Source organism: Dipodomys merriami, unplaced genomic scaffold, assembly GCF_024711535.1.
Source record: "Dipodomys merriami isolate MVZ:Mamm:240054 unplaced genomic scaffold, mDipMer1.0.p SCAF_207, whole genome shotgun sequence".
NCBI classification, from domain to species: domain Eukaryota; kingdom Metazoa; phylum Chordata; class Mammalia; order Rodentia; family Heteromyidae; genus Dipodomys; species Dipodomys merriami.
The window spans coordinates 1,017,718-1,036,296 of record NW_027203460.1 but is presented as its reverse complement, the minus strand read 5'-3'; the positions used below and the strand labels follow the sequence as shown (position 1 = coordinate 1,036,296).

The 18,579-nt window shown below is 38.3% G+C and overlaps 1 non-coding gene across 1 annotated transcript; it reads right to left on the bottom strand.

The window, feature by feature from the left end:
• Positions 1-13,742: 13,742 nt before the first annotated feature.
• LOC138833433 (U6 spliceosomal RNA) lies at positions 13,743-13,849 on the bottom strand. Its single transcript, XR_011373908.1, has one exon. It is a non-coding gene; the product is annotated as a U6 spliceosomal RNA (small nuclear RNA).
• Positions 13,850-18,579: the final 4,730 nt, after the last annotated feature.

The window sequence follows — 18,579 nt, the reverse complement described above, 5'->3', positions numbered from 1 at the left end:
ACTTCTCATCACATATCTTCTTATGAATGTTTATCATATCATTGAATAAATCACAATTTGCATGTACTTATCACCTTAAGGAAAGACAGTCTAATTTTATATCTTTCATTCTATGTAACAAATCCTTATTTTTTGTTTCTCTGTTTGCTGAAAAAAATGTATTCCTGGAAACAGGATATTGACAGAAAATCTGGGTGTAATTTTCATTTTTTAAATTTCAAAAATAAACTTGGTTTTGATTAGTCGTTTTCTAACAATGAGTGATATTCATGAACACTAATATTTTGGTGCCTTTAAGCAAATTGAGACTTGATGTGGTATGGTAGTTTTTGGGTCTAATTGACTTAATCATTAGACCATTCATGTATAAGCATTTGCATTGAACTTTTTTATTTTTATATATACAATAGTCCCCAAAGTTTTACTTTAAAGTGATAATGGGAGGAAGTGTCTTCATGTTCAAAACTTTATATTTATTTCAATTAAAGTCCTGAAAATACACGATGTTCACTGGAGCAATATGATGAGAAACATGAGAAATATGAGAAAAATATTTCTAGAAAAAGATGAAAACATATTTCTAAAGAGAATGGATATATTGATTAAAACATAGAAAAGAGTTAAATAGGATTCTTGCTTGAGACTGCATAAATTTCATATGAATATAGCTCAAGATGAGACTGAGAGATAAATTCATACTTATATTACTGAGATTTACATCACAATATAAGAAATATAGGTATTTTAAGGAATTGATCTTTCAAAGCTCTAGTTACCTAATGGATGAAGAATGGAATTGAAAATTGCAGATGAAAACAAATCAACATGCAGGTATTATGATTTTATAATACTAATATGAAAGCACTGAAGCTTTTGTCTTCTGAAAAAGAATGGTTAGCCTGTAATTGCAATGTAAATGTAATGAGTCTAATATGTTTCCTCCAAGATATCCAAGAGTACTATGCTCATTCTCTAAAGAGTAAATAAGTATTTTTATTAGTTTTGCTTAATATTAATTTACTTGTAGCAAAAGGTTATAATGTCTGCTCTCTTTCTTTCAATGTAATAACATATATTTCATATTATTACTGTCTCTTCATAGAAGCCTGAAATCACTATTTCAAAGTAACACAAACAGAAAAACAAAAATAACCAGATACAACCATCACAAATGCTAAATTATGTGAAAAAATCCACAATATCAAAAATAAACCTGAGGAAGTAGAAAAACAATGGGAGAATAAGAACAGAAAATTACCTTAGCTCTAGCTAATGAAACAGAGATTTAGAGTCCTAGAAGGTATTCCACTATTAGCAGGTCAAACCAAGTCAGGTATAATTATATATAAATATATAATTCAAAGAAGATTTTATACTGTCTTTACAAGAAAACAGAAATCTATGAAAAGTTACCCAGCCAGGCAGGTGACTGCTGTGACTGTGTTGGCCAACATATTCAAAAGCACAGCTGCACTGTGGAAATAAAAGGACCACATGAGAAAAAAGCAGGAACAGAGGAAGCCACATCCAAACACAGACACTATTCATCTTACCACTGGACAGTTCGAATTGTCATTGGAACCACAAGTACTAACATGACAACATCTCACCGCAAATGATCTCTAATCCTACACTTAATCGTCTAGACAAAAACCAAATTTCAGAAAAACACATAACAACAGAAGACCAAACCAACACCTGAAAAATCAACCAAGAACATAGAGAGTCACCTATTAAGATCATAGATTCCCCAAATGAAAGCCAAGAAATCCACCAAATGGAAAGAACAAATCAGAAAAATACAAGAAAACTGATGCCAAGGTAGTATAATTCACACAGGAACTGACCAGACATTAGAACAGACAATTAAGGAGCTAGAAGAGAGAATTCAAAATACGTTACAAATACTGCTGAAAAATGTGATTAACGAAAAGATACAAAATCCTTACAAGGTAATTTGTCAAAAAAGAAGACACCAATCAAAGATTAGCAAAATAATTCATGAAGACTACAAACAGAAAGATAAATAAAGTCTGAGAAGGCAAAGGAGTCCAAGGAAAAAATAGTTAAGTAGTTAAATAGTTAAAAGGTATGAGAAGACACAGCTAAAAAAACAGCCCCTCCAACTCCCCTACCCAAAGAAAAGATGTAAAGAAAGTCCACACAAGACCTAAAATAAAGCTTTAGTAAAGATAGAAGCCCTAAAAAAATGACCAATTAGAAGATAGAGAAATCAAAACCAAAGTAGAAAGTCTCCACAGCGAAGAGATGACATAGAAGATAATGTTAGGCATCAAAGACAGACTAGGTCTAATAGAAAAGAGGAGCTATCATTTAGAACAAATCCAAGAAATAAGAAACGATCTTGCTGGAAGTTCAAGATTCAGTTAGAAGATCAAAGTTGGGGGAGATAGGTATCAAGAAGGAGAAGAGCAGGAAACAAAATGGATGGGAAACATATTACAGAATTCTAGCAGAGAACATGCCAAACATCCAAACAGATAGGCTCATTCAGAGAAGAGAAGCCTTTAGAACACCAAACGGAGAATAACAGAACAGAACAACCCACTACCACATCATAATCCATTAGAGGATCATTAGAGATCAAGGAAAGGATTCTTAAGCTGTCAGGAGAAAAGACTGATTATTTATAAAGGATATACAGTCAGAATAAATAATGATTTCTTAGCTGATGTGGTAAAAAGGAGAGCCTGGCATGATATATGGCAAACATTAAAGACAAACAATTACCAACTGTGAATACTCTCCCAAGCCAAACTCTCCTTTATATTTAAAGGAAATATAAAAATATTTCATGACAAAGAGAACTTGAAAAATTTATATCCACCAAATCAACAAGATAGAAATTAATCAAATATATCCTACATAGAGAAGGTCAAGAAGAACAGGAACTGGTTATATAAAATGCTCCCTACCAGAGAACAAAGTAAATATATTAAGAATAGATGAGGCACAGCTCCTAACAGCAGGTGTATAACAGCAGGAATTATTAAATATTTCCCAGCTGTAACTCTCAATATCAATGGACTTAAATTTCCAATTAGAAAACACAGGTTAGATAGTATTATGAAAAAACAAGACACATCCATCCAGTGTCCACTAGAGATACATTTCCTTGACAAAAACAAACACATTGACAAAAACAAAAACACAAACAAAGGAAATTTTTCAAGTAAATGGATACCATAAACAGGCCACAGTAGAATTGCTAACATAAAATAATGTAGAATTCAAATTAAAAGTAGTAGGAAGGGACATTATATATTGATAAAGGCAGCTCTCCATTAGGAGGATACAAGTGTAAATATCAATGCCGTGAATCTTGGACCACCCCACATCATCAACCAAATACTACATAACCTAAAAATACATCTCAACCCATAATTGTCACGCATGGATTGGTTATCCAGGAAAATCTCAACCAAGAAACTGAAGACCTAAATAACTGCATTGACCACCTTGCCCTAACAGACATCTAGAGAATATATATTCAGTGTCAGTATATACATTCTTTGCAGCAGGTCATGGAAGATTCTCCAAAATAGAACCCATCCTATGTCACACAGAAATTCTGTCCAAATCGAAAGAAAAATTAATTGAATTCCCATAGCTTGTCAGACCACAGCAGAATAAACTTACAATTAAAGAACTAAAGCAAAAATAATTGTCAAACCTATGAAGACTGAACAACACATTGCTGAATGACCAGTGGAGCACTGAAGAGATTAGAATGGAAATCTGAAAGTTTCTGGTATTTAACAAAAATGAAGACACAAAATACCAGCTCCTCTGGGACACATTAAATGCAGTACTTACAGGAAAAGGTATAGCTTTGAATGCCTACATCAAGCAATTGGGGAAATTTCAAATCAGTATTTTTATCATGTACCTAAAGCTCCTTGAAGAGAGGAACAAGTCCAAACATAAGTAGGCTGAAACATAAAAAAAATTAAATCAGAAATAACTAAATAAAGACAAAATAAAACAGAAAGACCAAGAAAACAGAGCTTGTTCTTTCAATAAATTAACAGACTTGACAGACCCTTACCAAATCTGACTAAAAAGAGAACTTATATAGATAGAAAGACAAGTAGAAAACTAACAGAGTGGGAGAAGGTATTTATTAGCTCTGGAACATACAATGGCCTCATATCTCAAATATTCTTAGAGCCCCAAAATTAACTCCCCCGAAAAAACAAATCCTCATAGAAACAACAACCCTCATAATATAATTGAGCTTAAGATTTAAGGAGAGACCTCTCTGAAGAAGAAATATGAATGGCCAATAGACACATGAAGAAATAAGCAACATTTCTGGCCATAAAAGAAATGCAAATCAAAGCAAAATTGAGATTCCACCTAACCCCAGTTTGAATGAAGAAAACTAATAATAACAGATGCTGGGCTGGTGGGGATGTGGCCAAAAAGGAACATTACTACACTACTGGTGGAAATGTAAACTTGTTCAAATACTCTGTAAAGAAGTATAGAGGTTCCTCACTAGAGCTCCCCTATGACCCAGCAATGATGGATCAAGAAAATGTCGTATATATTCACAACAAAATTCGATGCTTCCATCAGAATGATTGACATTGTCCATTTGTAAGGAAATGGAATCATTTGGAAACATAATACTTCAAACAAGCCAGTCCCAAAGAATCAGAGGCTACATGTTTTCACTCATTTGGAAAAACTAGAATATGTCTAGGATATTCACAGTAGCTCAATAGCAATATGCATATCACCATATAAAATGATGCATATCGAAATGAGCTCCAAGAAATGGATACAAGATGATTGTATAGTGAATTGTTTTTAGTTATTTCTATTTAGTTTTTCCCCTTTGGTTTATTTCCTGTACTCACTGTTTTTTATTTCTGTACCCTTTGTCTTATACATGTTAATCTGATTTAGGGAAAGGAAGGAAAATCACAGAAATGGTGGGACAAAGATTAACCAAAGCAACAGTGATATTCACTAGACACTATGTTAGAAATAAACGTTACAACTTTGTGGGAGTGGGATGTCAGGGTTGGGGGAAGCAGAAAAAAATGAGGAAGGGGTAACACTGTTAAAAATGTACTCATTTGGGCTGGGAAGGTGGCTCAATGGTAGAGTGCTTGCCTTACATACATGAGGCCCTGGGTTCGATTCCTCAACACCACATAAGCAAAAAGAAAAAAGCCGGAAGTGGCACTGTTGCTCAAGTGGTAGAGAGCTAGCCTTCAGCTGAAGAGCTGAGGGACAGCGCCCAGGCCGAGTTCAGGCCCCATGACCAGACCAAAAAAAAAATGTACTCATTACTTATGTAACTGTAACCCACTTCTCTGTATATCACCTTCATAATAAAAAACAAAACAATACAAAATAATTAGAGAACTCATACAAATACAGAAAATTAGAGACAAAAATGAGACAACACAACAGATATAAGCAAAATTAAGAATGTTATAAGAGAGTACTTTGAAAATCTTATGCCAATCACCTGAAGAATCCTGGGGAAATTCATGTTTTCCTATACTGGATCTGAAGCAAGAAGTAACACATAAGAAGAAATGAAAATGAAATGTCAATAAACCACTTCCCATTCCAGAAAAATCTATGACTCAATGAATTTACCATGAAATTAAGGCCTGCAAAGAACTTACAACACACAGTTATAACTCTTCAATGGAATAGAAAGAGAAATGGAATTATCAATCACATTCTATGAAGCTAGAATTAGACTCTTCTCCAAATCACATAGGGACTCACCAAAGAAAGAGAACTATGAACCCAACTCTTTGATAAGTGATAATGCAGAACTTCTTAATAAAATTCTCACCAACTAATTTCAGCAACTAACAAAAAATAATATTGTATGATCAAATAGGATTCATCCTAGGATACAATTGGATTGAATATTCTTGTCAATAATCATAATACAAACCATCAGCAGAAGCAGGGACAAGAAACACATGATCGTCTATAGGGATGAAGTAATAGCTTTTAACAAGCTCCAATACCCCTTTATGATTGTCTGAGAAGCTAGGAATGCATGGAACATTCCTCAATATATTACAGAGTATATATATGACAGATAATTAGCATTTATCTAACAGTGGAAGCATGAAGACATTAAAATCAGGAATGAGACAAGGATGTCCATTCTCTCTACTACTCTTCAATAAGGCAGTGGACTTTCTAGCAAGAGCAATAAGCAAGAGAAAAACATAAAGGGGATCCAAATAGGGAAGATGTGAAACTATCCCTTTTTACAGATGAAATGATCCTGTATTTAAAGGACCCTATAGCTTCCTCCTTCAAGTTACTAAAGGTGATGCTAACCTTCAGCAATGTAGCAGGGTATAAAAACCACAAGAATCAGTAGTTTTTCTGTGTTACCATCAATGGGAAGATCCATGCTGAAATCCAAAAAACAACCTCATATATATTAGCCTTAAAACCAAATCAAATCTAAACTAAACAAAACAACAACAACAAAACTAGGAATTAATTAAAGTAAAATGTGAAGGACCTCTATTGTAAAAACTTTAAAAATCTAAAAAGGGAAATTAAGGAGACTCAAGGAAATGGAAAATCTTTCAATGCTCCTGGTTGGAAGAATTTACATGATGAAACTGCAATGCGGCCCCCCAAAAATTGACAATGCAATAGTCATCAAAATCCCAACTATATTGTTCAATAAAGTAGAGAAAGCAATCCAAATTTAATATGGAATTCTAAATTATAGATGAAACAGAAGGCTTAGAAATGAATTCATATGGAATTACTAAATTATAGATGAAACAGAAGGCTTAGAAATGAATTCATGGGCCTATCATGATTTAACACACACACACACACACATACACACACACACACACACACACCACACACACACACAAACAGTGGAATTCTACTCACCCATCAGAAATGACTTTTCACCAGTCTTAAGGAAAATGAAAGGCTTGGTAAAATTATACTAAGAGCAAAGAGAACAGAATGCAGACTCAGAGCAATATAAGTTTCATGGATTCATTCATTTATGTTAGCTAGAAGGTGCCCACAAATCTACAAGTAAACAAGACTGATTCTACCTCGTCCCAGTTAGAATGGCCATTATCAAGAAAACTAACAATAGCAAATGCTGACATGGATGTAGCCAATTGGGAACTCTATTACACTGTTGGTGGGAAATTAAACTTGTTCATCCACCGTGGAATGCAGTATGGAGTTTACTGAAAAGACTAAATATAGATCTTCCTTAAGACCCAGTAATTCCCCTCATCAGCAGTAATTCAATAAATAACAAGCAAGCTCACATGAAAGCTATCAGCATAACCATGTTCAGGGCCCAGGCCCAGTGTTCAAGGACTGGAATAAAAGTTACCACTTCTGGTATTTGTTTTTAAAAATATGAACTTTTGACATAAGAAACCAAATCATTCTATTTGCAGTAGCTAGGCTAGGACTTAAATGTTGTGGGTGATAAAATGGCTTCTTTGTTGAATGTTAGGAAAAGATGTAGGCAGTCCAAGAAAAGGGAGATTTCTTTTGTTGTTGGTCGAGGGGCTTGGAGTCTGGGCTTGGGCACTGTCCCTGAGCTCTTCAACTCAAGGTGATTTCTCTACCTCTTGAGCCACAGTGCAACTTCTGGTTTTCCTGTGGTTAAATGGAGATAAGAGTCTCTGGGACTTTCCTGTCCAGGGGGCTTGGAACTGCTGTCCTTAGATCTCAGCTTCCTGAGTAGCTAGGATTACAGTTGTGAGCCACTGGCACCAGACTAAAAATGGGGGGATTTTAGAAAAGAAAGTCCACTTCTTTACCTGTGTCTAAACCTCAGTTATCACTATTAGAACACTTCATTCTCAACTCATTTCACCACACATTTGTAAATTTTCTCTTACTCTTTATGTAGGAATACTGCAGTCAATATCAACTCAGCTGTGGGACTGGATCAATTGTATGTTAATTGCTAGCACCTAAATCAAGAACTGTTACATCAAAACAAATGAACCACTCACTTGGAATAATTGTATTCTTTTTATTACAAATCTGTGCTTTATTAATTCCTAATGTGATATTGGACATCCTAACAGGGTGATGCCATTTTCTTTCTCTTCAGCAATTGTCCTTCTCCCACATGTGTTCAAATATTTAAGATTTCAAAGATTTCTATTGATAATTCATTAAGCTGACCTCTAAGATAATGTGCATTTCTGGAATTTGGTCTGCTGTCTTGTTCTTACATGCACAGGCTTTCTATGATTTATTTGTTCTACAAGGAATTCTACTTTCCAATCTTTGTGTGATCAATTTTAGTCCCTTTCATCAGTCTTTCTGACTCTCTCTCAGGAGTCTCATTTGAGTCTGTCTCATAAAAAAATATATTAGTTATCAGCTAAATGACTCTCAATTTCTGTTTCTGGCCTGACTTCATGTAGGCTGTGATAGCAACCCTGACTGGCTGTGCTTACTGCAGTGTTTTTTGTTTGTTTTGTTTCTGGTTTTGTTTTGTTTTGTTTTAGAGGTCTAGGATTACTATTCATGGTAGTAGCTTTTCTGGGCCCCTGTGATCCCCTGGCCTAGAGTCAATGAGTTAAGATGATTGCTAATTGTAGAATACACTTTGAATTATTACATTAATTCACAGAATTAAAACAGTAATAATATATTATTTGTTTAAATTCTGCTTCTCAATTTTACAATTCATGGTATATATTAGTAAAATTAGATTCACTTTCTTCTTTTCTATAGCTGCTAAAAGTAAAATTACATATTAAACATTCAGCATTAAGAAATCAATAATAAGTAACCTATTATTAAAATGATATAGTACTAAACTGTGATTTGAATTATAGTTCTAACAAATTGTGATGTAAACAACAATTAATAGAATTATGGGTAATATTTTTTTAAACTTACCAGCTTTTTATTTGTTTCCTAATTGTCTCATTTGTAATTTTTGGTCCAAGCTGTCTCTTCATCCTTATTGTTTAGTTTTCTATTTTATCTCTACTGGTTTGTATGTTGTTTTCCCTTTTTAGTGACTGACATGAGGCTGAAAATCTGTATGCTAGTTAATTACTTCCTATGCTAAAGTAAAATTATTATTCTCCACAGCTGTTCTACTCTTTGTATAGTATTTTCCCCAGTCCCATATCCTGTATTGCTGCTCTCATGTATTTTATTTTATTTTTATTGTGAAAATACCATACAGAGGGGTTACAATTACATGGGCAAAATAATGAATACATTTCTTATTAAGCATTGTTGCCTCCTCCTTTGTTTCCCCTTCCCATCCCTTCTTTATTTTACTTTTTATTTAAATTTTACTGTCAAGGTAATGTACAGAGGGGTTATAGTTACATAAGTAAGGTAATGAATTTATTTCTTTTCTAATTTGTTATCCCTTCCCCCATTTTTCTCCCTCTTCCCTCCCAACAGCCCCTCCAGATTATTTCCAACATATTGTCTTCTGTGTATCACTGTTGCATAGGTTCCCCCTTTGTCCTTTGCCTCATCATTTTTTCCCTTTCCCTTCCCTAGTTCAGATTAACATATTTACAATAACCAGGGTATCAAAATCAAATACAGTGACTACAGGGGATACACCATAGGTGGGGAAAACACAAAAGGATAAAAAGAAATCACGCAATACATTAAGAACAAAAACATCAAAGAACATGTCTTGGAGTTCATTTCACTTAGAATCACCTTATACAATCATATGTACAGAGCTATAGGGCTATTCTGCTCATTTACTAAGATTATCCTTGATGTACACAATAATGCTCCCCTATTACTTAGTAATCCCACTGGTGGGCATTTAACCAGGTGGCCACAAGCAAGGCCACATTAAAGCTACCAGCAAAATTATGTTTATCACAGTATTATTTACCATAGCTAAGATATGGAATCCATCCAGATGCCCCTCAGTAGATAAATGGATCAAGAAAATGAGACACACGCGCACACACACACACACACACACACACACACACACACACACACACATGCGGAATACTATGCTTTCATCAGAAAGAATGATACCACCTCATTTGTAAGGAAATGGAAGTTCTTGGAAAAAATTATATTAAGTGAAGTAAGCCAGACTTAAAGAAACATAGGTCCCACGGTTTCCCTTATTTGTAATAATTAGTTTACACCAAGAATAATCTCATGTCTTATGTTGAGCATACAACATTATTGCTATATTGTTTGTTATTATTTCTGCAAACAGGCAGGTATATTTAAAGAATTATGTTCATCTTATCCATTACTGGAGGAAGAGCATCCAAAAGAGCAACCCCTACTAGGAAGAACAACTCCTACTTATTTAGCTTCATTCCTATGTAAGGCCAGTGTTGTCCCCTGTATCCTCATGCTGTACATTACAACTCTATACCGGTTCATCCTGTATATCTACTATCTTCTACATTGTGACCTAAATGCCCCAGCAATTCCACTTTGCTTTACTTTTCAAAAAATTTCACTCTTAATGTTTGAGGTTGATGTGTGTGTGTGTGTGTGTGTGTGTGTGTGTGTGTGTGTGTGTGTGTGTGTGTGTGTGTTCACAAAAATCAGAAGACAACATTTTTCCTCATTTACAATACATCTTTCAGGTCATTATAAGTGGTGGCTAATGGGAGAAGTCTCTTGCTATTTTAAGGATGAAACAGAAAAATATATTTGTGCATGCACCACAGTTGTTTATTAGTCTGTAGTTGAACACTGAACTTCGATTTATATCTTGGCTGTTGTTGTGAATAATGCGAATAACAATGAACTACAGATATATTTATGAGTTACCCAGAGAGAAATAATCAGATGATTGGTGGGTCAGATGATATTTCAACTTTGGATTTCTTTAGAAAACTGCATACTACTTTCTACAAGGAGAGTATTAATCTGTATTTTGACCAAGAGTGTAGAAAATTTCCTTTCTCCACACTCTCACCAACCAAAATTATTACCTTTTGAGTTTTTTTAAAGGGCAGGTATTTACTGTGTGCAATACCCAAGATGACCTCAGACCCAAATCCTTTTACTCCAACCTCCTAAAAGCTTCGAATTACAAGCCTTTACCACCACACCTGGTTCCTTTGATTTTTTTTTGATAAGAGTTATAATAGTTATGAAGTAGTATCATAGTAATTTTGAATTGCATTTCTCTAATGATTTTTGTTTACAAAACATTAAGCCAGCATAGAAGTTGTATTAAACACAACTTTGTAAACCCACTGGCAATTTTCAGAGCTTTTTGGTAAACATGTCTATTCAGAAATTTTGACAATTTTTAATCAAGTTTCTTGTTAATCTCATCTTTAATCTCTGTACAAAATCAATAATTAATTCAAGGTAGTAGAAAGGAAAAAATAAAGCAACTCCTAACATTTTTCAGTTTTCAATAACATGATATTGCTTAAATCATTTTCTGTTAATGCTTGAGACTATATAACTCAATTTAGTTAGACCTTATACAAGGCTATGTATTTTATTTTACATTGATTTTTCTTTCCAAACCCTGCATGACTAATTTCCCTTGGTTTCTTTCTGTCTCATGTAGTTCAGATTTCAAACTGAAGAATAAATGGAAGGAAGCAAACAAAAAAAAAATACAGTTCCTCTCATCTGATGATGCCTCTACAAGAATGAGGAAAGACCTATGATAGAATATCAAAAAGACAATTCATTCTTCTAGGTCTTCCTTATCTTTGTGATGTAACTTAAATGATGTAACTTAAATGGAAGGAAGCAAACCAAAAACTTAGTTCCTCAAATCTGATGATGCATCTACAAGAATGAGGAAAGACCTATGATAGAATATCAAAAAGACAATTCATTCTTCTAGGTCTGCCTTATCTTTGAGATGTAACTTAAATGATGTAAAACACAATATACTGCTCAGATACTTTTGTTTTATCAGTTTTGTACATTTTCTTTTGGACTTCATCTCAGTCTACAACATTCCTTCATTATTATGTGCCTGATATTTTTACACTAACAAGACTTAAAATAACCAGTTTGATTTACAGCATGAGAAGTTATCTACCCGGCTTCACTACATGTAATGGTTTCTGTAATACTTATGACATTCTATTTAGTATTTAAAAAAAACTTCTGGCTAAACTCAAAGCTCATTCATAGAAGTTTATGTTAAGTATATTACAAGTTTTATTTCTCTTAATTCTTAAGATAACATTTGCTATAATGCTAATGTTATTAGTATTTTAGTGTTGGGAAAAATTATAATTAAAGGCACTAAGTGCATGGCCCAAAGACACACAGTGAGGAAGGAAACGAGTCAAAGTTTCCAAAAATCTTTCAGCAATACACAAAAGGTAGGTAAATTCTTTCCATTCTCTTACACTCTCAATTCAATATTCATATTGTCCAAGAAATTATAGCATAGCAAATATTGTCCATGGTGATTGTTTTCTATCACATTTTGTCTCCAACAGAGACTATGTTGGTGACATTGGGTTATCATGCACAGAGCTGAGCTTCTAAATTGAGGTCCAAAGAGAGACAAATTTCTTCTGTCCCACAGTTCCAGTTTCCTTTTTTAAAAAGTACCAAAACTTTTAATATCATCACTTACTGTCTTTTAAGAATCCAAAAATGAAATAAATTCACACTTAATCAATCCAAAATGCTTTAAAAGTAGGAGATAATAAAACAGGCCCCCATGAAGTAAATTTTCTTCTACTTTTAAAATTATTCTGAAAGCCTTGTATTGGCTAGTCACATCTGTAATCCTATCTACTCAGGATAGCTACTCAGGAACCTGGGATTTGTGGATAACAATTGGAAGTCAATCAGGGCCAAAAAAAAAAAAAAATTCATGAAATTATTTTTCAGACTTTTTAATGAACTAGCAAAGACCCAGGAAAGAAGATGTAGCTCATATAGTACCTCACCAACCTAGAGAGGAAAGGCCTAGCAAGACCTTTAAGCCCTGATTTCAAACTCTGAGCATACCAACACACATACATGCACATGCGTTCACGCGCACACATTTTTTCCCTTCCCCTCCCCAAATTAGAGAAGCGTACATAAAAGAGGCAGATGCACCAACTTCAAATACAGAGAAAACAAGGGTTATTGAGTGGGGGAGGAATATACAAAGAAACAAAAATTCACATCGCACATTATAAGTACGTTAGAAACAATAGCAAGAAACAAAAAACTACTTGTTTCCCTATCGTGGGGTTCAATTCCCTTAACGTTATCATATCTGTTCATATGCACATAGCTTTTGACCTTGTCTGCTTATCCCAGACATATATTCGTTACTGAAAATAAGGGAAACCATGGGACCTGTTTCTTTAGACTTGGCTTACTTCATTTAATAATTTTTTTTCCAAGTCTTTCCATTTCCTAACAAATGGGGCAATGTCATTCTTTCTGATGGAGGCATATAATTCCTTTGTGTATATACACCACATTTTCTTGATCCATTCATGTAGTGGGGACAGCTGGTTGGTTCCATATCTTAGCTATGGTAAAAAATGCTGCAATAAACATAGTTTTGCTGGTAGTTTTAGTATGGTCTTGTTTGTTATCATTTAGATAAATCCCCAAAAGTGGGACTGCTGGGTCAAAGGGGAGCTTTATGTGGAATCTTTTGAGGAACCTCCATAATGTCTTCCAAAGTGGTTGAACAAGTTTACACTCCCACCAAGAATGTTGTATGGTTCCCTTGTGGCCACATCCCCTCCAGCATCTGTTGTTGTAAAAATATGGAACGCCCCACAAATTTGCATATCGTCCTTGCACAGGTGCCATGCTAAACTTCTCTGTATCGTTCCAATGTTAGTGTATGTGTGGCTGAATTGAGCACAGAATATTTTTTATATCAGAAGTGCAATTGTGGGGGCTGAGAAGGTGGCTCAGTGGTAGAGCGCTTGCCTTACATGCATGAGGCCCTGGGTTCGATTCCTCAGCACCACATAAGCAAAAATAAAAAAGCTGGAAGTGGTGCTGTGGCTCAAGTGGTAGAGCATTAGCCTTGAGCTGAAGAGCTGAGGGACAGCGCCCAAGCCCAGAGTTGAGGCCCCAAGAATGGATCCCCCCAAAAAAAGTGCAGTTGGATTTTATTAAACTAGACAATTCAACAAAAAATAAGTTCAAAAGAATTGTCATGAAATTTTAGAACCATAAATTTCTTACATAAGCACAAATTTAAGAATAAAGTCAAGATTGACGTCAAAAACAAAATAATCCCAGATATTTGTTGTTCAAGAAATGTGTAGGAGGAGGATTCAATTATTCTATACAAGGCACCTGTCATAATGAACACTGCACCAAGCGTTAAGGTTTGTTAAAATTTTTAATGTATTAAATATATTTAATTTTGGGAATTTGTTTACATATGCCAAAATTAGGACTGTTTGTCAGATATAAAACTTTTCCATAAAGTATTTAAGATTTATGGTAGTAGACATATACTACTAAGTATGTACATTTCAGAGTTTCAAGAAACTTTATTAATGAGAAGTTGCAAAGTTTTTGTGTAAAGAAGTAGAATGAAGTGTTAACACTTTGTTAACTACATGGTCTGTTAAAACTTTAGAGCTTCCTCAGTTTATAAGTTAATGAGGAAAAATGATGATATAAGCCATAAACAAATAATGAGAAGAGCCATAAATAGTAATCTTAGTGGGTAGCTTTAAAGACTACTCATATTCTATAAAACTCTTGTTGAACATCACAACCTCAGTCAGTGTTAAATGTACAGAATTATGAGCAAATAATAAAATCTAATATGTAGTACACTTCAAATAGGGAAAACAGTCATAATATTTGCTTTTTATTTTATTAATTATTAACATTTAATTATTGTTTTCTTTATTTGTAGCATTGTTTTACTTGTTGAAATATAGTACAACTTTTTTGGAGGGGTTTGGTCGTGGGGCCTGGGCGCTGTCCCTCAGCTCTTCAACTCAAGGCTAGCGCTTTACCATTTGAGCCACAGTGCCACTTCCGGCTTTTTTCTTTTTGCTTATGGAGTGCTGAGGAATTGAACCCAGGCCCTTATGCATGCAAGGCAAGCGCTCTACCGCTGAGCCACCTTCCCAGCCCTAGTAAAACTATTTGTAAATCATCATTAGGAGGTACTTTGAGAAGGTTACTTGGATGGCCAAACCAATTTTTATAGGTGCATATTAATTTACAAAGAGGAAAATTAAGAACAAAGTATTTATTTAAAAAATTATCAAATAGAGTCTGAGTCAGAAGTGTTGATAAATGTCCACACCTAAATTTTTTTTTTTTTGGTCAGTCATGGGGCTTGAACTTTGGGGCTGGGCGCTGTCCCTCAGCTCTTCAACTCAAGGCAAGCACTCTACCACTTGAGCTACAGCGCCACTTCCAGTTTTCTGGTGGTTTTATTGGAGATAGGAGTCTTACGGTCTCTCCTGCCTGGGCTGGCTTTGAACCGCGATCCTCAGATCTCAGCCTCCTGAGTAGCTAGGATTACAGGCGTGAGCCACCAGTGCCTGGCTTACACCTAAAATTTTATCCCTAGGCTGAAGCAGTGGTATTACAGAGTTGAGGCCAAAACAGTGATAGACTGTGTTTTGTTCTTTATTTTGATTTTGTTGGTCATGAGGCATGAACTCTGGGGCCTGGGTGCTGTCCCTCAGCTCAAGGCTAGCGCTACCACTTGAACCACTGCACCACTTCCATGTTGTTTTGCTTATGTGGTGCTGAGGAATCAAACCCTGGGGCTGATGCATGCAAGGCAAGCACTCTACCACTGAGCCACCTTCCCAGCACCTGAGAAACTGTTTTAAAATATCATCTAAACAACATTTGCTTAAGATAGCGGGGCAGGCGCGTGATGGGGCGGAGCTGGTGCGCCACTGGGCGGAGTCAACGCCTCAGAGGGCGCAGTCAGCACGCAATATGGCAGAGCAGGCGGCCCAGGGGGCGGAGCTGCCTCAGAGGGCGGAGCCAGTGCACCAGGGGGTGGAGCCAGCACCCACGATGGCAGGGCAGGCATGTGATGGGGCGGAGCTGGCGCGCCAGGGGGCGGAGTCAATACCACAGAGGGCGGAGCCGAAGCCGCTGGAGGTAGAGCCCGCGCCCAACATGGTGGCAGCCACACCCATATCCGGGCTTCGCCCGCCGGGTTGCGTGCCTCGCATGCCACGGCGTCGCTGCCACTGCTGCGCAGCGCACGCACATCCGGGATTTCCAACGTCCCGCACGCATCCACGCTGATCCCTCCCCCCATGCGACTGCGATACGGGACTGGAAGTACCAGTCCGCCCGGAAGTTCCCACAGCAGGCGGGGCTCGGGGAAGCCATCCGCCTGGCAGCGCACGCGCAGATGCACCACGGGGGAGATGCGGATGTCGTCGTTCACGTTGTCATGGACATCAGGCGTGACCCGGATGCGTGGCGCCCGCAGCTGCACGTGTAGGCGCACGGTGGCGCGCCGGCCCCGCCCCGCCACGCACGTGTACATGCCTGCGTCGGCCCGCCGTGCCGCCTGCAGGTGCAGACGCCCGTCTGGTAGCACCCGGAAGTGGGCGTCCTCCTGGCCGGAAGTGAAGGCCACGGGCTGCGAGGCCGGCGTCAGCCAGGTCACTGTGCACGACCCCTGGGTCACGGGGCACGTGAGGGTCACGGGGGCGCCGTAGGGGACGGAGAGCTCGGGGGTAGCGGGGCAGAAGTGGAAGTGGGAGACGAAGAGGAAGCAGGAAGTGAAGGGGAAGCCAGAAGTGAAGCAGGAAGCGAAGGGGAACCAGGAAGTGAATAGGAACCAGGAAGTGAAGAGGAAGAGGAAACAGGAAATGAAGAGGAAACAGGAAATGAAGAGGAAGAAGGAAGAGACTGAGAGGAAGAGGAAGAAGGAAAGGAAGAGGAAGAAGGGGAAACATGAGAGGAAGCAGGAAGAGATGGAGAAGAGGAAGAAGAAGGAAAAGAAGAGGAAGCAGGAAAAGAATGTGAAGAAGAGGAAGATGGAAGAGACTTGGAAGAGGAAGGAAAGGAAGAAGGAAGAGACTGAGAAGAGGAAGAGGAAGGAAAGGAAGAAGGAAGAGATTGAGAGGAAGAGAACAGGAAGGGATGAGAGGAAGAGGAAGAAGGAAAAGAAGCAGAGGAAGAGGAAGAAGATGAAGGATGGTGAGAGGAAGAAAAAGGAAGAGATGGAGAGGAAGAAGGAAAGGAAGAGGAAACAGGAAAGGAAGAGGAAGAGGGAATAGAAGAGGAAGAAGAAGTTGAATGATGTTGAGAGGAAGAGGAAGAAGAAGGAAGTGATTGAGAGGAAGAGGAAGAAGGAAAGGAAGAGGAAACAGGAAATGAAGAGGAAGAGGAAGAAGGAAGTGACTGAGAGGAAGAGGAAGAACCCGCCCCAGGCCCCGCCCCCCCACCCGTGGTCACACATCCGAGGTCTAACCTAGGCCCCAGGTCCCAGATCCCCACACTCCCATCATGCCTCGCGACCCGAACATCCGGGTCTCCCAGGACACCGGATGGGACGTGGAGACGGTGGTGGGGAGTGCAGTCCTCCCTGGGGTCGGCATCCTGGGTCACGGGTGTCACGGGAAGCCGGGGTTGCAGATAGGAGGCGCCTGGCCCAGCTGCCAACTCCACGCGCAGCCGTGCATGCGCGTCGCCCGCCGCGTTGCGCACCACGCACACGTACTCCCCCGCGTCGGGTGACATCACCGGATGCACAGAGAGCGTGCCGTTGGGAAAGGCGCGGACCCGGATGTCAGAGCGGGGAGCGGAGAGGGAGGGAGGGCAGGAAGGAAGGAAGGAAGGAAGGAAGGAAGGAAGGAAGGAGGGAAGGGTGAAGGAAGGAATGGAAGGAAGGAAGGAGAGAATGTAGGGAAGGAAGGAGGGAAGGAAGGATTTGAGGGAAGGATTGGAAGGAAGGATTGGAGGGTAGGAAGGATGGAAGGATCGGAGGGAAGGAAGGAAGGATTGGAGGGAAGGAAGGAAGGATTGGACGGAAGGAAAGATGGAAGGATTGGAGGGAAGGAAGGAAGGATTGGAGGGAATGAAGGAAGGAAGGATTGGAGGGAAGGAAGGAAGGATTGGAGGGAAGGAAGGAAGGATTGGAGGGAAGGAAGGAAGGATTGGAGGGAAGGATTGGAGGGAGGGAAGGAAGGATTGGAGGGAAGGAAGGAAGGATTGGAGGGAAGGAAGGAGGGAATGTAGGGTAGGGAGGTTGGAAGGAAGGAGGGAATGTAGGGAAGGAAGGGTGGAAGGAAGGAAGGATTGGAGGGAAGGAAGGAAGGATTGGAGGGGAAGAAAAGAATGATTGGAGGGAAGGAAGGAAGGAAGGATCGGAGGAAGGAAGGAAGAAGGGAAGGAGGGAAGAAGGGAAGGAAGAAAGGAGGGAGGGAAGGAGGGAAGGAGGGAAGGAGGGAAGGAAGGAGGGAAGAAAGTAATAGGAGGTAAGACCATAAGGAAGGGAAGACAAATTTGAAGCCAATGTTAGTTATTCGCACATGTGACATATGCATCCAATACTCATCTTGTATCGATCCCTGATCGATCATCTATCAATGATCAATCACTAGGGTTCTACCTTGCGATCTGGCAAGCCAGGACCTA